We start from the raw sequence: 24,151 nt of genomic DNA, 5'->3' as shown, positions 1-24,151 counted from the left end.
CCAACTCAGAAATCTGCCTGCCTCTGCCTCCCAAGTGCTGGGATCAAAGGCGTGCGCCACCACTGCCCAGTGATTTTAACATTTTCATTAGTTGTATATTCTTTTTTTTTTTTTATAAATACCCTGCCTTCACTCTCAGTTTAGATTGATTCTATTGGCTATATGTGCTTGGGGAGGGGTTGCTTGTCTGTTGTTTTGTTTGCATTATAGTCCACAAATGTGTTTTGAAATCTCTTAACTCTGGAAAGCTTTGAGACACCATCTGTCACGTATTCTTTGTACTACAAGGGTTAATTTCAGCAGATCTGCCTGGTTTTGCTAGTCAAGACATGAAACATACTAACTAACAGTGCCTTTTAAGCATCAGCCCAAGGAATTTCAGGGCATTTCGACCCAGTTTGTTATATTTGCTTATGAAAACCAATGAGATTGATGATTGCTTAGCAGTCTTACTGCTACAAACCTTTGTCCGCACAGGACTCTGGTATTCAGAAAAATAGCTAGGTGTTTAAATATGAGGGCCTAAATATATATTCTCAGGATTGATGGGAGCAGTGGCACATCTGTGCTAAAGTACTTTAGAACATGAACAGTTATTTTCTGACCTATAAATTACACTCTGGATAGCTAGCTAATGTATGCCGGAAATATTTTGGAAATGTCACTCTTGAAAGTAAAAGGAGGGAATGGGGACACATGGACATAGAAACAACTGGCCATGGCCATCTTGATGAGGAACATGACAGTGCTATTTCAAAAATAATTTACTGAATGTAAGTAAAGTTTATGAATAGTAAAGCTCTAACCACCAGTTTAAATTTTCTTAATGAAAAGGTATTAACAACCATTGTTATAGTCAAAATAAAACCATGATGCTATAGATCTAAGAAAATACTTTAAATATTTTCTGATCTCTAAGAATATAAATATATTAAAATTATAGGAATAATTTGAATTGGATTTTATATTACTTGCATTATCATTATAGCCTTGCATGTGAATACTAAATATTTATTGGCTCAGAAAAATATTCTTGGAGTCTATATGCACTTTAGATTAAATATATAGAAGAATAAATTAAATGATATTTGATATGTGTATGTGAATTTCAAATTCATGTAATGAATTATCATTGAAATTCACAGTGATAGGGTAAACTAAGTACTAAGACATGGCGTAAAAATCTACAACTCCTACACAAATATACTTAGCTATCTGTCAAAATAGTAAAGATTAACTCAGTGCAGATGAGAATGCAGACAAGAGCCCAAACATGGTAGCATGTCTTTAGTTTCAGCACCAGGTAGCTCTTTGAATTCAAGGCCAGCCTGGTCCACAGAACGAGTTCTAGAACAGCCAAGGCTACAAAGAGAAATCTTATCTTGAAAAACCATAAAAACAAAAACAAGAACAACAACAACAAAAAAAAAAAAACAGAGAAAATGAACACTCTTTCTGTTCTATGTAGGAATATGATAGGGATGTATGTAATGTTTAATGTGCATCAATTTGACAATGTATAAAGCACTCACAAAGTAGACTTTGGACTTAATAAATCTACCTTTAAGTCAAGTTGTCTAAGATAATTGTTTATCCAGAAAAATCTTCATACACAAATACATACATATTTACTATAGCATTATTTATAATGACAAAAGTTATAAGCAATTCAGACACCCTAAAGGTAAAGAATCATTGCAAAATGATGAAAGCATCGAAACACTAAACTTTAGTGACTAAAGGACAGTAGTTACATAGCAGAGTTGAATGAAACGCCACAGTGGACTGATGACATCTGTATGCTGCTGTTAAGAGTATGATGCTTGGGCTGGTGAGATGGCTCAGTGGTTAAGAGCACTGACTGCTCTTCCAGAGGTCATGAGTTCAAATCCCAGCAACCACATAGTGGCTCACAACCATCCATAATGAGATCTGATGCCCTCATATGGGTGTCTGAAGACAGCTACAGTGTACTTACACAAAATAAATAAATAAATTCTTTTAAAAAAAAAAAAGAGTATGATGCTTAAGTTAATTTTATATCCAGCCACTTTGCTGGAGTTGATAGGTTTAGCAGTTCTCTGGTGGAAGTTTTAGGGTCACCTAAGAATATTATATCATCAGAAAATAGTGATATTTTGACTTCTTCCTTTCCAATTTGTATCCCTTTGACTTCCTTTTGTTGTCTAATTGCTCTGGCTAGGACTTCCAGTACTATATTGAATAGGTAGGGAGAGAGTGGGCAGCCTTGTCTAGTCCCTGATTTTAGTGGGATTGCTTCAAGTTTCTCTCCATTTAGTTTGATACTGGCTACTGGTTTGCTGTATATTGCTTTTACTATGTTTAGGTATGGGCCTTGAATTCCTGATCTTTCCAAGACTTTTACCATGAAGGGGTGTTGAATTTTGTCAAATGCGTTTTCAGCGTCCAATGAGATGATCATGTGGTTTTTTTCTTTGAGTTTGTTTATATAGTGGATTATGTTGCTGGATTTCTGTATATTGAATCATCCCTGAATCCCTGGGATGAAGCCTACTTGATCATGATGGATGATTGTTTTGATGTATTCTTGGATTCGGTTTTCGAGAATTTTAATTGAGTATTTTTGCATCAACATTCATAAGAGAGATTGATCTGTAGTTCTCTTTCTTTGTTGGGTCTTTGTGTGGTTTAGGTATGAGTGTAATTGTAGCTTCATAGAATGAATTGGGTATTGTTCCTTCTGTTTCTATTCTGTGGAATAGTTTGAAGAGAATTGGTATTAGGTCTTCCTTGAAGGTCTGATAGAATTTTTCACTAAAACCATCTGATCCCGGACTTTTTTTGGTGGGGAGACTTTTAATGACTACTTCTATTTCTTTAGGGGTTATGGGACTGTTTAGGTGGTTTATCTGATCCTGATTTAACTTTGGTACCTGGTGTCTGTCTAGAAAATTGTCCATTTCATCCAGATTTTCCAATTTTGTTGAGTATAGTCTTTTGCAGTAGGATCTGATGATTTTTGAATTTCCTCAGTTTCTGTTATGTCTCCCTTTTCAATTCTGATTTTATTTATTTGGATACTGTCTCAGTGCCCTTTGGTTAGTCTGGCTAAGGGTTTCTCTATCTTGTTGATTTTCTCAAAGAACCAGCTCCTGGTTTTGTTGCTACTTTGTATAGTTCTTTTTGTTTCTACTTGGTTGATTTCAGCCCTGAGTTTCATTGTTTCCTGCCGGCTACTCCTCTTAGGTGTATTTGCTTCTTTTTGTTCTAGAGCTTTCAGGTGTCCTGTCTAACTGCTAGTGTATGCTCTCTCCAGTTTCTTTTTGGAGGTACTCAGAGCTATGAGTTTGCCTCTTAGCACTGATTTCATTGTGTTCCATAGGTTTGGGTATGTTGTGCCTTCATTTTCATTAAATTCTAAAAAGTCTTTAATTTCTTTATTTCTTCCTTGAGCAAGTTATCATTGAGTAGAGCATTGTTCAGCCTCCATGTGTATGTGGTCTTTCTGTCGTTTTTGTTGTTATTGAAGACCAGCCTTAGTCCGTGGTGCTGAGCCAGGAAGTGGATGTCTTTGATCCCAGGATTTGGCAGGCTGAGGCAGGCGGATCTCTGAGTTAGAGGTCAGCCTGGTCTATAGTTCAGGACAACCAGGACAACAAGAGAAACCCTGTTTTCAATGACCCTCCACCCCCAGGAAAACAAAACAGTACAGTGCTGAGAAAAAGCAAAGTGCAGGAATATTGTGTAGCAAATCAATCTTGGGAGCTGTAAGTCTCTGCCTATGTTCTGATATTTTTCAAAAAAAAAAAAAAAAAATACTGGGAAGGTAAAGCAGGAATTAGTAAAAGTGGTTTCCTAAAGGGGGAGGGAGGGGACTCAGAATTGTCCAGAGGTGGAAGCTGGTTTCTTTGAATGTATTTTGCTTCATAGTTTTTGTTGTTTTGCTTTTTAGTTTTATGTAAAAGATAACCTTTAATGATAACTGTCTCTTAGTATTTAGACCCTTGTGATGTCCTACCAAAAGGGTACCCTGGTTGGGCTGTGTGATACCTTCCACAATTAGGTTTTAGACACACTGTAGCTTCCTTTTTGCCCTTTCTCTCTCTGGATCATTTGTTCTCTGGGAAATTCTTTGCTCTGCCAAATAGTAACACATGAGAATGTAAGGCCCTATGAGAGCCCTGTGAGGGGCCATCTTGGAAGCCACGCCTCCAGCTCTGAACCAACCTTAAGGTGCTTGCAGCTTGGTAAGAGAGTTTGCCTTGAGCACCTCTAAACCACGACTGCTAAGCTAAGCTGCACCAGGTTTCTGAACACAGAAAACTGTAAGAGAATATATGTTTGTGGTTTTACACTACTAGTTTGTTATATAAGCTGTTAAGCTATAGCACATCACTAATTTGAGAACTGTAAAATGTTTTTAATAATTTAAAAACTGAATATAAGCAAAAAAGAAAAAAGATAATTTTAAAAAATTGAAGATGAACTGGGGGGAGGGGGGAGAGCCCAACTATAAAGCTAGTGGCAAAAGTATACAGTAATTATTTCAAGTGACTTATAGGCAGAGTATTTTTGCTATGTATCCTCCTGTGTTTGGGTCCCAAGGACAAAAATAACTAGATAAATCTTAAATGGCACTCAGTGATCTAATTGTCACTAATAACATTACTATCATTATCCTGGAACTATATTTGTGTAGTGGAGTAAACCAGATAGGTTATTATGTTAACACCATTAAGACCTAAGATTTTACACATGAGAAGAGAGATGTAAATCAAGGAAATTAACTGGAAACCCTTTTGCTTCTTAGATTGGAAATAGGAGTTTGTCATAATTTCCTTTCCTAAAAGTCACAACTTTCTTAGTCCTGTTCAATGAAGAGACAAGAAAGAAATTATATCAAAATGTCAGTCAAGACTTCATGCAGATTGTGATGTTTAAATATCATTTAAAACAGACAAACAAAGACAGGCAGTGGTGGTGCACGCCTTTGATCCCAGCACTTGGGAGGCAGAGGCAGGCGGATTTCTGAGTTCGAGGCCAGCCTGGTCTACAGAGTGAGTTCCAGGACAGCCAGGACTACACAGAGAAACCCTGTCTTGAAAAGCCAATAAATAAATAAATAAATACAGACAGACAAATAGTCAGAGCTCCTTAGAGAAATGGCTAATTTCTGTTCCGAGGCTGGATAGATACAGGATGAACCTGGAAGATACTCTTAGTAGAAATTAAGGATGGAAATAAAACTGTACACTTTCTAAGGAGCTCCTACTGACACAGGAGAGAACAAATGGCTCAGGATAGAACAATCTGAACTTCAAAAAGCATTAGTTGTTAGTGTGGTTCAGTGGAAGAGAGCCTGCTTAGCAGGCATGGGGCCTAGGTTCAAACACCTCAGTTCTCTCTCTCTTTTTTTTTTTTTTTTTTTTTTTTTTGTTTTTTTTTTTTTTTGTTTTCGAGACAGGGTTTCTCTGTGTAGCCCTGGCTGTCCTGGAACTCACTTTGTAGACCAGGCTGGCCTCGAACTCAGAAATCCGCCTGCCTCTGCCTCCCAAGTGCTGGGATCAAAGGTGTGCGCCACCACTGCCCGGCCTCACCTCAGTTCTCAAAACAAAAGAAAACAAAACTACTTGTGACTGCAGAACACTCTACATATTTATGCATAATTTTTAAAAAGCCCACGGAGTTCAAGATGAAAGCAGATAAATAAATAAATGTATGTATGTATGTGTGTGTGTGTATGTATGTATGTATGTATGTATGTTTTGGAAGTTGCTGGGATGCCAAGTTAGTAATTATACAATTGGCAGATAAATGGAAAGCCTGCATCTTGCTTTTCTTTTATGAACTCTTGGAGCATCCAGAATTATAGTTTTATGTTGAATACATTCAGGCTCAGAAAGAGCATTGGGATTGGGAGAAAAGCATTTAGTGAAGGGATAAATCTGAGGTATGTAAATGCTTTTGTCATCGGTGTGGACAGTTCAGGCTTGTACAATTCATAAATGTTCATCCAGTTATTTGCTTAGTATTCATGTGTTTTATTGCAACCTGGCTTTTGTAACCATACAAAATAACGGGCTTCATTTGGACACCCTCCATAACTCTTCATTCGGATACTGTATATAACATTATAGTGATATTCACTAGCCCATGACTCTCTCCTGTCCCCTTCTTCCCTGAAAATAGCCTCCTGTCTAATTTAGATAAAGGACACCTTACTCATTTCACCTCATTTCTAAAAATTACAGGCCTGTGTCGTCGTGTCCACTTTGGGGGGAACAGGGATGGAACCAGGACCGCTCACTCGCTAGGCACAGATTGCTGTTGTGCTGTGCCTCCTGTGCCTATAGTTTAGATTTTGACTAGAAACTCTGTAAGCCACATATCTTCTTTGCCGGTGGCTTCCTGCTTGCCTCTGGCTATGGAGGGACATAGAAGGGACTAGCAGGCTGGAGGAGGGTGAAGGAACTTAAATGCTTTCTCTTCTTCTTTCCTGTCAGCTTCCTGTGCCTCTCAGCTTCCTCCAGAGACACTTGTCCTTGGCAGCTGTGCCTTCCTTGGGTGTCCAGCTGAGTTGTTTGCAGTTAACCAGCTTCAGCAAATGTCAGCATGAGGTGAGCAGCACCCTTCCTGGGGCCTGAGCCCAGCCCCAAGAAGCTCCTCCTCCCAGTTTCTAACTACTTGTGCTATCATTTTTGCAAACCCCGTTCCTGAGACAGTCACTGCTTCCTATAGTCACTGCCTCCATAATACCATAGAGTGTTTCTTACCCCCTTGGCTAGTTATTTTACATTATTAATATGGCCTCCGATCCTTGACTAGCTCTTGGCTGACAGAGACTCTTATTTGTCACTGGTGAACTGCATTAGCCCCTAGAGTTCCTGCTAGAAGTTGCAAGTTGGGCCAGTGTATGTTAAAGGAAGAGGGGCAGTGTCTGCAGCACAGCCAAATGGCCTTTATAAAACAATTGATTTCTTGTTGCACAAGCCTTCATTGTCTTTGAAAGACAGTTTATTATTACAATAAGACTGCAGCCCTCTCCATCCACACTCCCAATTCCGATTGCCTTCTCTTCATCCTTCTTATGAAGCAACTACTATATTAGTTAGCATTTATATAGACTTTTAAACATACAAGTATTTGTTATTTTGAAATATATGGCATTTCTATAGGTTTTTAAATTCCAGTTCATGGTATAATGATGTTTTTTTTTTCTAATTTCCCTTATTCACTAAATAATTTCTTTTGGAAGTCATTCCGCATAGTTTGTTTCTTTTTAACTATTGCATACTAGTTCTCAGCATGTATACAGCATGGCTTATTTCACAAGGTGCCCTGTTTTAATTATTACAAAAGCTTTATGATTAATTCCAGAGTCCTTGTTTCTCTAGGATAGATTCAGAGTAGTAGAAATACAGAGTCTGAAGGAATGTGTATTTTAAAAATTGTAGTAGATGTTAACAAATATGTTCTCTTAAAATACAGTTCGAGAAGCTGAGTAGTGGTAGCACGTGCCTTTGATCCTAGTAGAGGCAGGTGGATGTCTGTGAGTTTGAGGCCATCCTAGTCTACAGAGTGAGTTCTAGAACAGACAGAGCTGTTATAGCAAGAAATCCTGTCTTGAAAAACAAACAAAACAAAAAAATATAAAGTTGGAGTTTTTAAGTATACAGAGAGCCTTCCAAGTTCCTTCTGTCTTGCTGTATACTTAAAATCAGAATGTTTTCAGCTGGCTTGCTACCCTTCTGCTGACTTGGCTGGTACCGAATAACAAGGGTCAAATGGGTAGGAATGACATTACTTAAAGAGCTGTGAACATGGGATCAACATGGTGTTGGTGCTCAAGAGCTGAGTTCTACAGGATTATGTCTAACCTAAGGAGCCAAAGGACAAACCAAACCACCTGAGTGGTAGGTAGGCTATTCAGCCATGCAGAAGCCAGATCAGTGCACAACAGTGGTATCCTAGTATGCCACAGAAGCCTGCAGATGTCCTTGAGCTAGGAATCAGAGAGGATGGAAAGAACCTTCCTCCCTCAAACAGAAGATGGGTGAGAAATGGCCTTGTGGCAGTCTCCCACAAGATAGGGACAAGGAACTCCCTTGCAGCAGCCCCGGTCCTTATCTCTGCCTGTTCCAGGAGCAATCATAGGGCACTCTGCCAAGACTCCTTTCAGACTGCAGTTAAACCTGGCTCGTGTGGCCTAGATGAAGATGTGCAAAGTCATCAGTGTGTTATACTAGGGCCATTCTCCTACACTTGATTGCACAAAGCTTTTCTTGGTCTGTCTTCTAGTATTTTGGACAAAGGGACAGTCCAATTTTTAAACCCAGTTCCCAAATTTCCCAACTCTGACTTCTTTTCCTTTCTGCTCTTCAATCAGACAGTCCTTGCCTGAGTTCCACCCCCCACTTCCTCCCTACCTTTTTTGCTAAACATAGCAAATAACCACCAATGCAACACCTCACATTGCCTTCTGTCCCCTTTCCATGAAATTATTGGCACAGAAGGCATTTTGTATGGCTTCCAATTTTCCAATTTATCACAGGTGACATTTTAATCAAGACTTTTGCTGCTTTTTAATATGGCTCTCCATCTTTCTGAACTTTAGTATCAGTTCCTTTACTGCCCACTGTTCAGAACCCTCCAAAATGCAACTGCTCATCATATGGTACTGGGCAGGTGAACAGGTCATACTGGGCAGGTGACAGGTCAAAGGGTACTCCTCTAAGCAGTCAGAAACCCTGGAAGACAAGGACTCTGTTGCTTTTAACACATAGCAACCAAAGTCATCATTGAGGGGACAATGCAGTCATGGCCATTGCACCAAACTGGAAGGGGAGAAATGCAGTTAAGACTATTGGAGTTTTATAGCCAAACATTTCTTCTCATATTCTACCGATTGTCATCTTATCATATGGGCTGGGAATGTGACTTGGTTGGTAGAGTACCTAGCATTCTTAAAGCTCTGGGATCCATCGAGCAGTGCTAATATGGAGTATGTGTGGTGCCCTCCTGTAATCTCAGTGCTTTGAAGGTAAAGAGCAGGAGGATCAGATGCTCAAAGTTATCTTCGGGTATATATTGAATTCCAGGCCAGCTAGTCTGGGCTACATGAGACCCCTGTCTCAACACATGAACACCAACACCACCAACAAAAAGCCATAATTTCATCATATGGCTCCATCTGCCTACAAATGAAGCTGGAAAAGATGTGCCCAGGAGGAAGAGGCAAGCATGGCTGACGTGAGCAGCTAATGTCTGCTCCAGGTGCTCTGGTGTATGAGGATGGTGAGAAATGCCCAAGCTGTGAGGTGTTAGTTAAGGTAGAAGAACCAGAATCTGCTGAGTCCAAGGTATCTGGCCTGAATAATTGGAAAGAATAGAGTAACCATATAAGATGGTAGATGATGAAAACTCATGTCATTTTGAGATGACTGTAAAATATGCACATGGAGACATCAAATAGGCAGTTAAATAAACAAGTTTACCTCTCAAAGGTATATTCAAAACTGGATATGTAAGAGTATGGACCTTTGGAACAGTGACAGTTGTTAAAGCCACTAGACTCTCTCTAAACATGAACTTATATTCCTAACATTGAATTTTATTCATTCTGCAAAGTACATTTTCTCATGCCTTTGAAATGGAATGCATTTTCCAACACTCGGTGGAATCTTCCATTGTTGTGATTGGTAGCATGTTCTTTCTTTGTCAGTGGCATTTGATCTAGTGATGTGTCTTATAATAGATGGTACCCCAGGTTCAATGAAATATAATAGCAATTAACGGCTGATAATATGGAATACTGACTGCTGAACACCAAGTACCCCGATAGTCCATCCTATGACTATGTTTATATGTAGTTATAATATAGAAAGGTGAAAAGCGGTGGTTGAGGAGATAGCTCAATAGCTAAAGAATTGAGTTCTATCCCCTGAAACCAACATGAAAAAAGCCAGATATGGTGGTATCTGCGTACAGTGGTGGCAATGGGGAGGTGGACATAGATTAATTTCTGGGGCTCACTGGCCATCCAGTATAGCTTTCTTGTCAAGTTCCAGGTCAGTGAGAGACCCTGTCTCCAGTGGGGAGCTGGAGAGATGGCTTAGTGATTAAGAACACTAGCTTCTCTTTCAGAAGACCCAAGTTAATTCCCAACATCCATGCCAGGCAGTTCATAACCACCTGTAACTCCAATTCCAGGGGATCTGAAACATCCTTCTGGCTTCTAACAGGACTCTCACACATGACACACACACACACACACACACACACACACACACATCAAAATTTAAAAATTAGAGGAGGAGGACAAGAAGGAGGAAGAAGAAGAGGAGAAAAAGGAGGAGGGGCAGGGGGAGGAAGAAGAAGAAGAGGAAAAGGAGGAGGGGGAGGAGGAAGAAGAGGGGGAGGAGGACAGCTCCAGAGGAGCCAAACTCAAGGTTATCTACTGGTTTCCATATCAAAATACACACACACACACACACACACACACACACACACACACACACACTACATGTGTAACCCCTACAGAAAGGCTGAAAACAGTCATGAGGGCCCTATTATATATATAGATCTAAATTTTGACTCTCAGATGAAAAATCACAGAACCCTGACTAAATGCTTAACCTATTTATCTAAAATGTAATGACAGTAGTATCCAACTTAAGGTTGATTCCAAGGATTACAAGAGCTAATATAGGTGATAAGAGGAGGGGTTAGTACATAATAAATAGTGAGTGATAGCCATTGGTTAAAATGTGAAGACTGATGTACGTATACAAACAATAAGAGTTATGGATCTCTATACTTTACTGAATGTGTTTTGTACATCAGAACAAAAGAGTGATCATCTTTTTTGTTTTGCCTTAGACAGGGCCTCTTGTAGCCCAACCTGGAACATCTGATCCTCCTGCCTCCACAATGCTGGGGTTAGATGTAGGACTCTGCCTTGTGTAGTTTTATGGGGATTCTTGGGATGGCTTTGTGTGTGCTACCAACTACCTGAACTATAGGTACAACCCAAACTCTGTCTTCTAATAAGAATAGGGGAATTAGGACCACCAATATTCATTGAAGCATTTTTGTTGGAAATAAATGCTTCAGCTTGCTTTTGATTAGTATTAAGAAGACAAAAATGCCATTTTTAAAACTTTTGTTGTTGTTATTTGTTTTGTTTTGTTTTTTGAGACAGCATTTTACTTTGTAGCTCTGGCTGACTTTGAACTTAGAGATCTATTTGTCTTTGCTTCCCAAGTTCTGGGATTAAAGACAAGGCCATCTTTTAATCTTTCAATGCCTTTAATATTTAAAATGGGTTTTTTAGACAACAAATAGGAAGTATTTTCTTTAATCCCTTCTGACTAGCTCCCTCCTTCTCTTTTTCCTGGTTCCTGTTCCAGCTCCCACCCCATCACCTAGCTTGCTTGGTCTCTCTTTTTTTGTGCTGGAGATGCCATACATTGTAAGTCTTGGTTCTATCACTAAGCTACAGGCCTAGTTTTGCTGTCTTTTAATTGGTGTATTTGGACTGCTGACGCTTTAAGTGACTATCAATATAGCTGTATTTCTGTCTCCCATGTTTGTTATTCCTTTCTGTTCATTGACCTTATACTTTGATCTCTTCACTCTTTTCCAGCCCCTTCTAGTGTTAACTGAACATTTTATATGGTTCCATTTTCTCTCCTTTCTTAGATGTCAATTATACTTAAAAAGAATAATCTCCAAGGGAGGAGCTCATGAGCTCCACCTCAATTGAGAAGCTGTTGGCAGTTGTTGGCTTCCAAAGGGAGAAAAGAGGTTTTTTTTTAAAGGGTGTGGTTCCTGGATGGCTCTACACCTAGGGTTATACAGTCAGCCCAAATTGGATTTGATGGGTTATTTTAAGAAAAAGAAAAAAAAGAGGTCAGGAAGTTGGGAGGGTGTGTCAAGGTGAAGTTGTATATCTTGGAGGAGTGGGGATGATTATGATCAAATTACATTATATGAATTTCTCAGTGTTATGAAATTTTCAAAGAATAAATAATAATGCCATTTAAAAAAAAATCCCCCAACCAAGTGTTGTGTAACAGTTTCTTCCAAGATTGGAACATTCCATCCTACAGGGAAGCTCTTTAATTTTAAGCAAGATAAATAACTCCAAATAGCTTCAGGAAGTCCCTGAAACTGACCAGATTCACGAGGCCAAAGTAAAAGCCGAGCATCCCCTCAGACTAGGAAGCTGGCCTGCAAATAAGACTCTCAGAGTGAAAAAACAAAACAAAACAAAACAAAACAAACAAACCAAAATGAAAACAAAAAATACCCTGCAAATAAGACCCTGAGACCAGACCAGCCAAGCTGCCTTGAAGAGCTTTAGAACAACTGAGGCATCTGGAAAGGAAACTTTCCAAATTGTTGCGCTGCCTGCAGGCTGCGCAGTGTGCACCAGGATCTCAGCTTTGTGAGCTGTCACCGTGCTGGGTGGGTTTTGATGGTGCAACTGTCTTCGAGTCATTTCTGTTGCTATAAGTAACCCCTTACCCATATTCCTGTAAGTAACTGTAATAAAACTCATTGGTTCACCAAATTGGACTTCGGTGGTGTCCATACTTTGCTCTGTCCTGGGATCCCTACCTGGGTAAATAGACATGTGCATTTTGTCTCTCCAGGAAAATTTTTGTTACACAACACCAGGGACAATGACATATTCCTGTCTCAACTACTTGGGTGACTCATATAGGAAGATTCCCTTGGGCCCAGTGAGTTTGGGGCAAGCCTGGCGAAATAGGAAGACGCTTAGAAACAACCCCCAATGAACTTACTCTTAGAGTTTGTCATATATTTACAGCTAATCTGAGTCTGCTTCCAAATAACTATACCACTTTCAGGTATCCAAGAAATTTTTTTTTTATTTTTATTTTTTTCTTTATTGGATATTTTATTTACATTTCAGATGCCATCCCCTTTCCCCATTTCTCCTCCCTAGAAAACTCCTCTTCCATCCCCCTTCTCCTTTTTGCTTTTATTCTATTTTTTTAATGTTAATCAAAGGCTTTATAAGTTTGGTAATGCTCAATAACAAGATGCCCATACAATCAGAAGTGTAACCCAATACCCAACCTAGATATACCAACTACCTTTGACTGGCAGAGACAGAAGAACATGTTCTTTCTCCCCCCCCCAATCACCTAGCTCTTCCTCTCCTCCTCTTCCTCTCCTTACTCCTCCTACCTTAGCTCCTCCTACATATCACCCTTCCTGTTAAAATAAAACTTTTCTCTTAAAATACAATTAGAGCATAACTATACCAATTTGTACCAGTGAGGTGCAAGATAGACCTAATACCCAGTCCATCCTTTTGTTGACTAACCAGAACCTCTGTCATCCCTCCTAACTAAAAGACTTAGTTCTGAACCTGGCTTTTTTTCTATTCAAGAAATTTCTAACAGAATATTCCTGAATCCTCTTTCCCATTTCTCATGACATGCCTGTGATTCTTTTTAGTTATCCATCAGCAATAGCCACTGAATATTCTTTCACTCTTATGATTTTGAGCAAACTACTATTAGGTCAGTAAAGGAGAAATAGCACTGATTTTCTTCTACCTCCATTTATTTCTTTTCTGACCCCCCTCTCATGGAGAGCTGAGTTTCTGACCTATATAATTGAAGAACTTATTTGAACATTTCTTTCTAGATAAGTCTACCAGCCACAGAACTTTGAGAAAAATATTTATTTCTTCACATTTAAAGAGTAATTTGGCTGGATACAGAATTCTAGTTTGTATGCCTACCCCAACACTTTAAAGATTTCATTCTACTGTCATGTGCAAGGGTTCCAAAGAGAAACCTAATGTCATCTTTCCTCTTCTTTCTTCCAAAAATTTCTACAATGAATATGATATTTGATATTATATGATTGCATATGATACCCAGATACCAATTTGAGGGGACATTTATTCTGCTTACTGTTTTCTGATCTTGGACTTGCAGTTGGTGTCTATCATTATTAATTTGGGGAAATTCAGCCTGGCAATGGTGGTGCACACCTTTAATCCCAGCACTCAGGAGACAGAGGCCAGCCTGGTCTATAATGAGTTCCAGGACAACTAGGGCTACATAATAAAGAGAGACTCTATCTCCAAAAAAGGCTGGGGGAGTTCAGGGCTACACTGACTCAGAACAAAACAAAATAAAACTGGGGAATTCAAGGCTAGAGAGATAGCTCAGGAGTTAGGAACACTGGCTGCTCTTGCTGTGATCCCAGCAAGTACATGGCAGCTCACAAGTCCAGTTCTCTTCACAACTGCTGTTCCTACAACTCTGGTCTCCATAACTCCTGCTTCAGGCCTCTGACTCCTTCTTCCAGCCTCTTTCAGCACCAGGCACACATGTGGTGTATATACATTCCTACATACATCAAGACAAACACATATTCACATCAAAGAAAAGTAAATAATTATAAATACTGTTAAATTATCCACCACTATTATAGTAAATATTTCTTCTGTTCCTTTCTTTTCAGTTCCTTTTGTGTGTGTCTGTGCATAGGTGCTTTACCTACATGTATGCCTGTGTGAGGGTGTTGGATCCCCTGGAACTGGTGTTACAGACAGTTGTGAGCTGCTATGTAGGTGCTAGGAATTGAACTCAGGTCCTCTGGAAGAGCAGCCAGTGCTCTTAACTGAGACCCCAACTAGACCTCCTGTAGACCTCAACGTCTCCCTCCCTCCCTCCCTCCCTCCCTCCCTCCCTCCCTCTCCCTCCCTCCCTCCTTCCCCCTCCCTTTCTTTCTTTTTTTCATTAACATTTTAGAGGTTTCTATTGGCATATGTTCATGTTCTCTGACATTTTCCTTGACTTCACACACCAGGCTGTAGTTGAGCCTCTCAAAGGTGCTCTTGGTTTCCCTTGTGGCTGTTTAGAATTTGTGATGCACAGGGGGATTGAATCTAGGCCTTGTTCTCACTATGTCTATAGCTTATGACTGTCCTACATCTGTAGCCCCCATTTTGATTTGTAACATTTTTTATTTGTTCTTAGAGTGTCTGTCTTATTTGGAATGCATTCCAGTTTTTTATTTAATCCCTTAGTATATTGTAGTGGTTTTAAATTCCTGCTGATGTGACCAGTATCTCTCCAATAACTGAATGAGCTTCTGAGGCTTAGCTCTTCAAACTGTAATTAAAATTTTTTCTCAGTGTGCTTTTAATGTTCTTGGTGACAGGCAGGCATGATATAAAGGGGAAACATTGCTAGCACGATTGAATCTTCACTGATGTGGCTGTGGTGTTGGAGAGAGGAGAAAGATGCTGCAGTCTGATCCGTTAAGTGTCAGTCTTTTAGTGAGCTGGTGTGGCTGGATGGCTGGATTGGGGATTTGCCTTATGTTCCTTACTCTCCCACCCATGGACATTGACAGGCTGGAGAGAGCTGAAGTCGCCATTCCATTCCCCTGTATGGAAGGTTAGAGGTCCTCCAGTTTGATTAGAACCATACCTAAGGCCGGGCGGTGGTGGCACATGCCTTTAATCCTAGCACTTGGGAGGCAGAGGCAGGTGGATCTCTGAGTTTGAGGCCAGCCTGGTGTACCGAGTGAGTTCCAGGATAGCCAAGGCTATACAGAGAAACCCTGTCTCGAAAAAAAAAAAACAAAAAACATACCTAAGGTGGTCAGACCTTGGTAAAATACTTTTCCTTGCAGACATGCTTTTGTTAAGAACAAAATTCTCTAAGAATATTTCAAAATAGTTCCTTCTCTTATCTGATTGAGAAGCAGGCAATAACCTCCTGAAACATGCTCAAAGGTATACCCTCAGAACCTGGAAAGTTCCTGCAGATAAAACTCACAAAATTGTATAGAATTCCCTGTCAGCGAGTAGTTTTTACTCTCATGTTTGTCCATGCACACTTTCAATTACAATGTAACCATACCTACCCAGTTTTGGCCCTAGCTGGCAGGCTTCTATTCCAAACTTTGGTTAACTGTGATTTTTCTAAACTTTTCATGTCTGTCTGTCTGTCTGTCTGTGTCTCTCTCTCTCTCTCTCTCTCTCTCTCTCTCTGTGTCTGTGTGTGTGGGGGGGGTGGGTAGCACTTTAAACCTTGTGACCTCAATTTTCTGATTACTCTAAGAGGAGTTGTTGACTTTAAGGTTATTTGCTTTTCTGTTATTGTAAGGTCAGTAATGATGACTCCTGAGGTCCTCATGTGCTGGGTTAGAAACTGGAAGTCAGCATTTTCTTATCATAGCAAAAAGATTAAATAACATACTAAATATTTATCTGTAAAGGACTGGTTATCCGGTTGTCCAGCATTTACCCAGGTCAGCCTATGCCTGTCTAGCATTTACCCAGGTCAGCCTGTGCTCCATAGCAAATTTGAGACCAGCCTGGGTTACAGGTGACCTTATCTCAAAAACAAAACAAACAAAAACTTCAAATGTTTTTAATTTTGTTATATTATTTTAAGAATTGGCTTTGAGAAAAATTGCTCATTCAAATAAATCTGAAAGGAAAGACATTAAAGTGACATTAGCTGTTGATTTTGGTGGTAGAATACAATACAGTTTCTCCTCTATTGGCCTCACATTTTTGTAACATCATCATATTCTGTTAAATTGTTTGTGTGTGATGCATAGGAGAGTTCTGTTTGCTTTGAGCTTCTGGTGTCCGGATGTTATAAAGTACATGGAAAGCCCTTTTCCAGAACACTGCTTGTTGCAATTGCCATTTGTAGCACACGTTTAAAAGCTGTCAGACGTCACTCTTTCAATAAGCGCTTCCATGTTTGTTGAAGAACTTGACCAGGGAAAGGCTGGCTGAATGCTTAAGCAAACTGAGAGTGAATAGCTAGCCTCCTACAGGAGCGCCTCCTACAAACAACCAGATGGGCTGGCAAAGCAAGGGCAGAACTGGCATGGCTGCTGTTGTACCCTACTCAACCCTCAAAAAAAGCAAGAGGTCCTGGAATGAACCTAAAAGTGGAAAGGAGACTGTTTATGCTAGACAGTTGACAAGTAGCCATTCCTGTTTTTCCAAAAATATTTTTTTAAAGACTGAGTTTTTCTGTTCCCTGGCTCTCCTGGAACTTGATCTGTAGACCAAGCTGGCCTTAAGCTTACTAAGATGCGTCTGCCTCTGCCTCCTGGTCGCTGGGATTAAAGGCATGCACCACTACCACAACCACCACCACCACCACCACCACCACTGCTTGGCATGAACTCTTTCAAAGAGTAAGAGATAAAAGACACTTAAGAGCCAAGAAGGAATGTCAGTTTTTAGCAATAAAACATTCAATGTTTACAATACAAGAATAAATGTATACCCAAATCCTACTAGTGTCAATTGAAAGGAAAAAAAATGGGCCTATTTGAATCAGCAAAAAATTCTGAATTGTGGGATGTCTTTAATAGAATAATCACTTATGACCACACTCTCAAACATACAAACTTGGTTAATAAATAATGTCTTAGAAATTCTGAAATAAATAGAACTCACACTTCAGTAGCCTGCCATGGAATTATCTGGGAAGCATCTTTTTTAGTTGAATTCTTAGTACTGCCAGTCTTAATTCTAGAAAGTTCTATAGAAAACAGAGCATTCATGTCATTGCTATGTTATTTACAAAGGCTTTAAAGAAGCTGTTTCAATTACTGAGAATGATTTAGGAATTCAGAATCTTAACAGATCTTTAAAAAATTTTCCAAACAATTTTATTAAGAAACTAGATTGTAAAAAAAAAAAATCCCTTATAATTTTGTTTATGCTGTGCATTTCAATAGTACTTCTTTTTTTTCTTTTGTGAAAAAGCTTATGTTTATTTTATGGGTGTATTTTGTCTGATGTGCTCTGTGTGAATGCCTGGTGGCTATGTTGGAAGAGGGCATTGAATCCCCTGGAATCAATCACTACAGTAGTGGTGAGCTGCCACATGGGTGCTAGGAAGTGAATCTGAGTCCTCAGAAAGAGTAGCAAGTATTCTAATGCTGAGCCATTTCTTCAGCCCCAGTCTTTTTCTCATTTCCTGAATGACAAAGCCAGTGGAAAGATCAAAACAATGGTCCTATAGAATATCACGTGTTGATGTGAAAATGATTAAGAGTCATGTTGTGTACAATAAACTTAGGCTTATATTTTCAATAGGGAAGATCTGGAAAATTAAGAATATTCCAGACAAATATCTGAGCTATACTCCTGTGAAGAGCTGGAGTTACTAAAACATGCTAGGGTCAGGAGTAGGTATAATCTGTGTAACAATATGATACTCCCTCTTAGACTAAAGAACTCTGTACTTCTTAGAGCTATACAGAATTACGTTTTGCTTACAAGAAGAACAAAACGATCTAATTATTTTACACTGTGCTGGTTTGCACAAAGTACACAAAATCAGTCCTTTCACATTTTAAGCAGAATGTCCAAAGATCCCCATAATCTAAAGCAAAAGAGTCTTCTAACACTTTGAATGAAGACCATAGACACACTGGACAAATATTAACTAATGCTTCCTGTTGGGAGTGGGGCGAGTCAGCTCTGGGATTCAGCCAGCCTTTTCAGGTCTCAATTTTCGAATCTTTTGAATGCCTAGAGCTGTCTAGTCTCTGGTGCTAACTGCATGATAGGCAAATACAGATAAATCTAACATAGCACAACTGGAAGTGCTCATTCTTAAAGGAAGAAGACACTTATTATTAACAATGGTATGGCGTAAAGACCATTAACATCTGCTATAGAGTGGCAACAGTTTTAAAAGCAACTTTTTAGTCAAATAGGTATTTGTCACCTGTGCTTTTCCATGGCTTCTTATCTTTTGTGGTCTGGCCTGCTGTCTTGTGATCCCTCTGTTTTGTTCCTTGCATGTGGACCCTTTTTGGACATCCTGCAATCCTGCAGAGCTATGCAGTTTTTTTTTTTGTTGTTGTTTTTTTTTTTTTTTTTTTTTTTTGCACAGGCTTGAGGCACTGATCTTTCACCTTACCAGCTTGAAAACCAAGGTGAAGCTGGTCATGATGGCCCACACTTTCAATCCCAGCACTCAAGAGGCAGAGATCGATGGAACTCTATAAGTTTGAGACTAGTCTGGTCTACATAGTAAACTCCAGGACAGCTAGGGCTATGGAGAGAGACCCTGTCTCAAAACAAACAGAAAAAAAGAAGAAATAAAATCAAGGTGAAAAATATTTCATCTTGTTACATGTGTTTTGCCTTGTGTGGTTTTAGTTTGGCTTTTTAAAGGTTGCTACAAACAACTTTTGTGTTGTTTATTCACTGGAAGAAGCTATCACCAAAACATGCACAAACTACACAGGCACTGAATTACTTATGTTTCTTATTTCTATGACAAAGAGTTAGCAAAAACAACTTAAGGAAGGAAGGAAGGATTTATTTTGGCTCACTGTTGTACTATGCATCTATCATGATGCTTAAGGCAGCTTGAAGAATCCACATTCAGGATACACAGAGAAATGGATGCTGGCATCCCTGTTAAGTGTCCTGTCATCCCTCCCCCACCCCCACCCCCACCACCTTTCCTTCCTTGAGAGAGTGTTTCCCTCAGTAGCCTTAGCTGTCCTGGCACTCACTCTGTACACCAGGCTGGTCTGGAACTCAGAGATCTGCCTGCTTCAGTCTCGGTACTGGGATCAAAGATATGTGCCGCCACTGCTAGCCTTGATTCATAGTTTCCGAGATAATGGGGTAAACTCTGGGCTTTGTGAAGTCTGACACAATCTAGGAAGCATCCTGCAAACTTTTCAAAGTTAAGATACAAAATACAAAAGAGAATATTTAAAATGAGAAAAGGAATCACCACAAGTTACAAGTTGTAAATAGCTGAAAAAATTAAAAGAGCACAAAATTTAGGAAGGGGAAAACATGGTTGCTTAAAATATTTTTCTTGTGAATAGTTTAGAAAATTTTATTCAGTTTTACAACTTAATATCAAATATATTAAGATTTTATTATGAATTTTTAGACAACTGTCCAATTTCATAGACTTATTTAGTAATCTTAAAAATTCTTTGATTTGATAATAATCTTAAGCTAGTTTATCCTTGATGTTTTTCTTGTAATGCCTATGATATTCATTGGTGACTACTGGTGTAGATGCCAAGATTAAAGCATTTTCTGTAACTCTCAAGTAGGCAAGTATAGGACATGTCTCCTTTGTGTGTATATCCCTGAGATACAGAGATAATCCAACACCAGGGTTACTCTTGGTGTTCTTGCTGGACTTTATATCCAAGTCCGACTGCAAATAGGTTAGTTTCAGAGAGGCACCATCAGAGCAAGATGGACAGATCATTTCTAATGGGAGATTTTTTTTATAGGGAGAAACATTTAACCCCTTGACTACAGAACGTCTTTGAAATTTGTCCTCAAGAAAGCCTACATTTCAGGATGTACGCTAGTAAGCAGTGAATATACTTAGCAAATCTTTTTTTGGGTTGGGTGGGGAGGGGATAAAGTACAATGGGAAATTTTATGAGGAAATGGAATATAATAAAGTTCTGTCCTGATGGCAAAGAACCAGGAAGTTAAAAAAAAAAAAAAATTAGTCTTCAACCTGAAAGGACAAGTGTTAGAAAAGAGAAACCAAGATAAAGGAAGTGAGAAGAAAGGGCTGGACTATAGTGAGTTTTCATTTCAGTTATCCAATGGCATTGAACTTCTTATGTCACAGGGGGCAGTCCTGTAGCCATGCCCAGCCTGGGAGCCAAGTGTACATTTCTTCCTGGGAAGTAGCTGCACAACTAGGACTTAAAACTAGACTTGCTGCTAAGAGTATAATATGTAGCCGGGCAGTGGTGGCGCACGCCTTTAATCCCAGCACTTGGGAGGCAGAGGCAGGTGGATCTCTGAGTTCGAGGCCAGCCTGGTCTACAGAGTGAGTTCCAGGACAGCCAGGGCTACACAGAGAAACCCTGTCTTGAAAAACCAAAAAAAAAAAAAAAAAGAGTATAATATGTAGATCCCTATAGGAAATTACCAATATTTGATTGTATTTTTTTCCTCTTTGAATAGGTGTGGGAGAGCTCTGAGAATTGACTCCAGAGCCTCACTTGTGCTAAGCATTACTGAGGTACACTCCTAGCCTTTCACCCTTAAAAATACATAGTAAAACATACCATGGTAATTACCATTTACCATTGTAATTACCATTAAGTGTGCTGTTCTATGGCATTAAGTACATTAACAGTATTGTACTATTTTTGCCATCTCCATAAAAATCCCCTGTCCTTAAAACTCAAGCTCCCATCCTTTTTACCCCTCTGCTCCAGCAGCCTTTACCCTACTTTGTCTACTCTTGGTATCACATGGAAGTAGAATCACATGGGAACTTCTGCATCCTGCTTATTTTTCTCAGTATGTTTCCAAGGGGCATGTATGTTCTACTGTCTGTCAGAGACTCATTCCTTTTTAAGGCCATTCATTGTCTATGTCTCCCACATTTTGTTTATCCAGTCATCTACTCAACATTTGGCTGGTTCCCACATTTGGCTATTGTTACTATGAACTTTGGTATACAAGCAATTGTTTGGGTCCCTGATTTCAGTTCTTTAGGCTTTATCTAGGAGTAGAATTAGTATTGTTATGTTTGGGTTTTTGAAGATCAGCTTTATGGCTTTCACCATTTTACTTTTCCACCAGCAAGGTAGAATTTCAATTTCTCTGCATCTTGACATTCATTATCTCCTTGCTCCCTCTCTTGCTTTTTCTGTAATAGTCTTTCTAATGACTATCAAGTGTTATCTCACATGATTTTGACTGGCATTTCTCTAATGAATGGCCCTGTTAGGTATTTTTTTTTTTCATGTATTTATTGGCCATTCACATATTTGATGAATGTGTGTTCAAATCCTTTGCCTATTTTCATTTTTAAATTTTAATTTTACCTTTTTGAGATCGAATTTGACTATATAACCCAGGCTGGACTCAAACTGAACATTGTCCTGCCTCTGCCTCTGCTTCTGCCTCCAGAGTGCTAAGATTACAGGCAACTGTAACTGCCTTCTACCCAGTTTCCTTTGCTTAGTTTTTACATTTTTAAAATTTTGTTTGTGCATGTGCAAGTGTGTGTGTGTGTGTGTATGTGTGTACATGCATTACAAGGGATCAGAGAACAACTTGAAGGAGCCTATTTACTTCTTCCACCATGTGGGTTCCAAGGGTCAAACTCAGGTTGTCAGGTTTGATAGCAAGCACCTTTACCCACTGAGCCATCTCACCAGCCCCCTTTGCATTTTTGTTTGGTTTTATTTTTGGTTTTGTTGGTGTTTTGGGCAGAGTTTTTCTGTGTAGTCCTGACTGTCCTAGAACTCTCTCTAGACCCTTTTGCTTATTTCTATATTGAAGGGTTTTATTTCTTTTGCTGTTGAGTTGAAGTTAATACTATGGGTGTGAGTTCTTTATTAGATAAATGATTTACAAAGACTTTTTAAAAAATAAAACAAAACATTCTGTAGGTTCCTTAAAAAGGGTTGGGTTGTTATTTTAAATTGACACATAGTAATGATATTTATACGGTATAATATGATAGCTTCTTTTTTTGAGCGGATGAATGGAGGTAGACAGATCTCTAGCTTCAATCTTGTTGAAAATCATGTATTTTTTATTTTTTTTATAATGGATTACCTAGGATTTTCTCTATGTAAGATTGTTATTTGCAAGGAAAGTTTTAATTGTTCTTTTCTTATCTGGGTATCTGTCATTTCTTTGCCTTCTCTGGCTAGAACCTCAAGTATAATGCTGAAGAGAATTGGCCACTGTGGACATTTTTGTTAAAGATGCACTTTAGATGTAGCTAAAAGACCTACATTTACTTACCAATCTTGTTGATCTTAAACAAATGATTTACCCGTTTTGTTTTTCTATCTAAAATCAAGCCTAGAAATACCTACCCATCTGTTTCAGAGGGTTCTGAGGATTAAATAGAACCCACCATACCATGTACTTAGCTAGCAAATTTAGAGTGTTACATGGGTAGTAGGCTCTCTCTGCAGGCTCCATAAGCAAGGAAAAGCATGCACAGAAGTAATCATATAAACAAGATTGCATGTGGGTTTCTTGTTTGTTTGTTTTGTTTTTCGAGACAGGGTTTCTCTGTGCAGCCCTGGCTCTCTTGGAACTCACTCTGTAGACCAGGCTGGCCTCGAACTCAGAAATCTGCCTGCCTCTGCCTCCCAAGTGCTGGGCATGCGACACCACTGCTCAGTGAAGATTGCATGTGTTAAGAGTTATAATAAGGACTATAAATAATATGTTTAGGGTAAGCTATTTTGTGGTGAAAACTACATAGAGAAATGCTGCATAGAGAAATGGTTTTTAAAAAGTGACATCAGTACCATGTTGTCACCTAAATTCTTTGGGATTCCATTTAGTATTCCCTTATTAGAAATGACTGTGTTTATAGCATAAGTTCAACTATCCTATAATATATATATAATATATCCTATAATATATCCTATAATATAATGGACTTAATAGTATTTTATAATGATTCTAAATGACGTTTGCTGCCAACAGGCATTTTTTTAAGTGGAAATGAAATGGGATCGATCAGTAATTGTATTTATGTCCTCTTCATTTGTGAATTTTAGGTAAATTATAGAATTGTTCCAAACCTACCAACGTTTGAGATTAGTCTGATAAATTTTTCCTCTGCAGCATGTACTTTGGATTCTCAATATGCAGAAAATAGTCCCTGACATAGTGGATGGGTTCCTAAGTCCCTCCCAGGCTCTCATACTGAGCGGTGCTGATGATATGGCAAGAGAAGTCATTTTGCTACATTTAGTATTACTGAGTAGCTAAGGTGTTTAGGACGGTGTATAATTTTTTTGTCTTTACTGTTGTAAGGATTCCTGTGTCGAAAATGTCCTCAGATTCCCAGTCACTATGCCTTTAAGACTGACGAAATGCTTTTAGGTACTGATGCTGCAGGATCGTGTGAATGAGCTGCTTAAAGCGCCTCCCTCAAAGTGGAGTGGGAAGGCCCCCACGCTCTGGAGTTCAAGCCACACCTTCTCCCTATCGGCAGGGTGCAGGTGGCCAAACCCTCAGGACCTGGTAGCACTGCTCAGTGGCCTGTCCTGTCCTCGTGTCACGGGACACGGATCAGCTGCGCAGTTAAGACCCTCAAGTAACGCGGGTACAGACGCCTAGCACTGAGACCCAGGAATTTCG

General features: G+C 39.2%; 1 protein-coding gene across 7 annotated transcripts in view; it reads left to right on the top strand.

The window, feature by feature from the left end:
- The window catches only part of Usp9x (ubiquitin specific peptidase 9 X-linked), a 136,704-nt gene that overhangs the window by 7,418 nt on the left and 105,135 nt on the right, over nt 1-24,151 (top strand). For all 7 annotated transcript variants that reach the window (XM_076918647.1, XM_034486192.2, XM_076918645.1 and 4 more), the window contains one exon: nt 6,486-6,599. The gene's annotated coding sequence lies outside the window, so the exon portion shown is untranslated. The remainder of the gene's footprint in view (nt 1-6,485; nt 6,600-24,151) is intronic.

Source organism: Arvicanthis niloticus, chromosome X (assembly GCF_011762505.2).
Source record: "Arvicanthis niloticus isolate mArvNil1 chromosome X, mArvNil1.pat.X, whole genome shotgun sequence".
Lineage (NCBI taxonomy): Eukaryota > Metazoa > Chordata > Mammalia > Rodentia > Muridae > Arvicanthis > Arvicanthis niloticus.
This window is presented reverse-complemented; position numbering and strand designations above follow the sequence as displayed.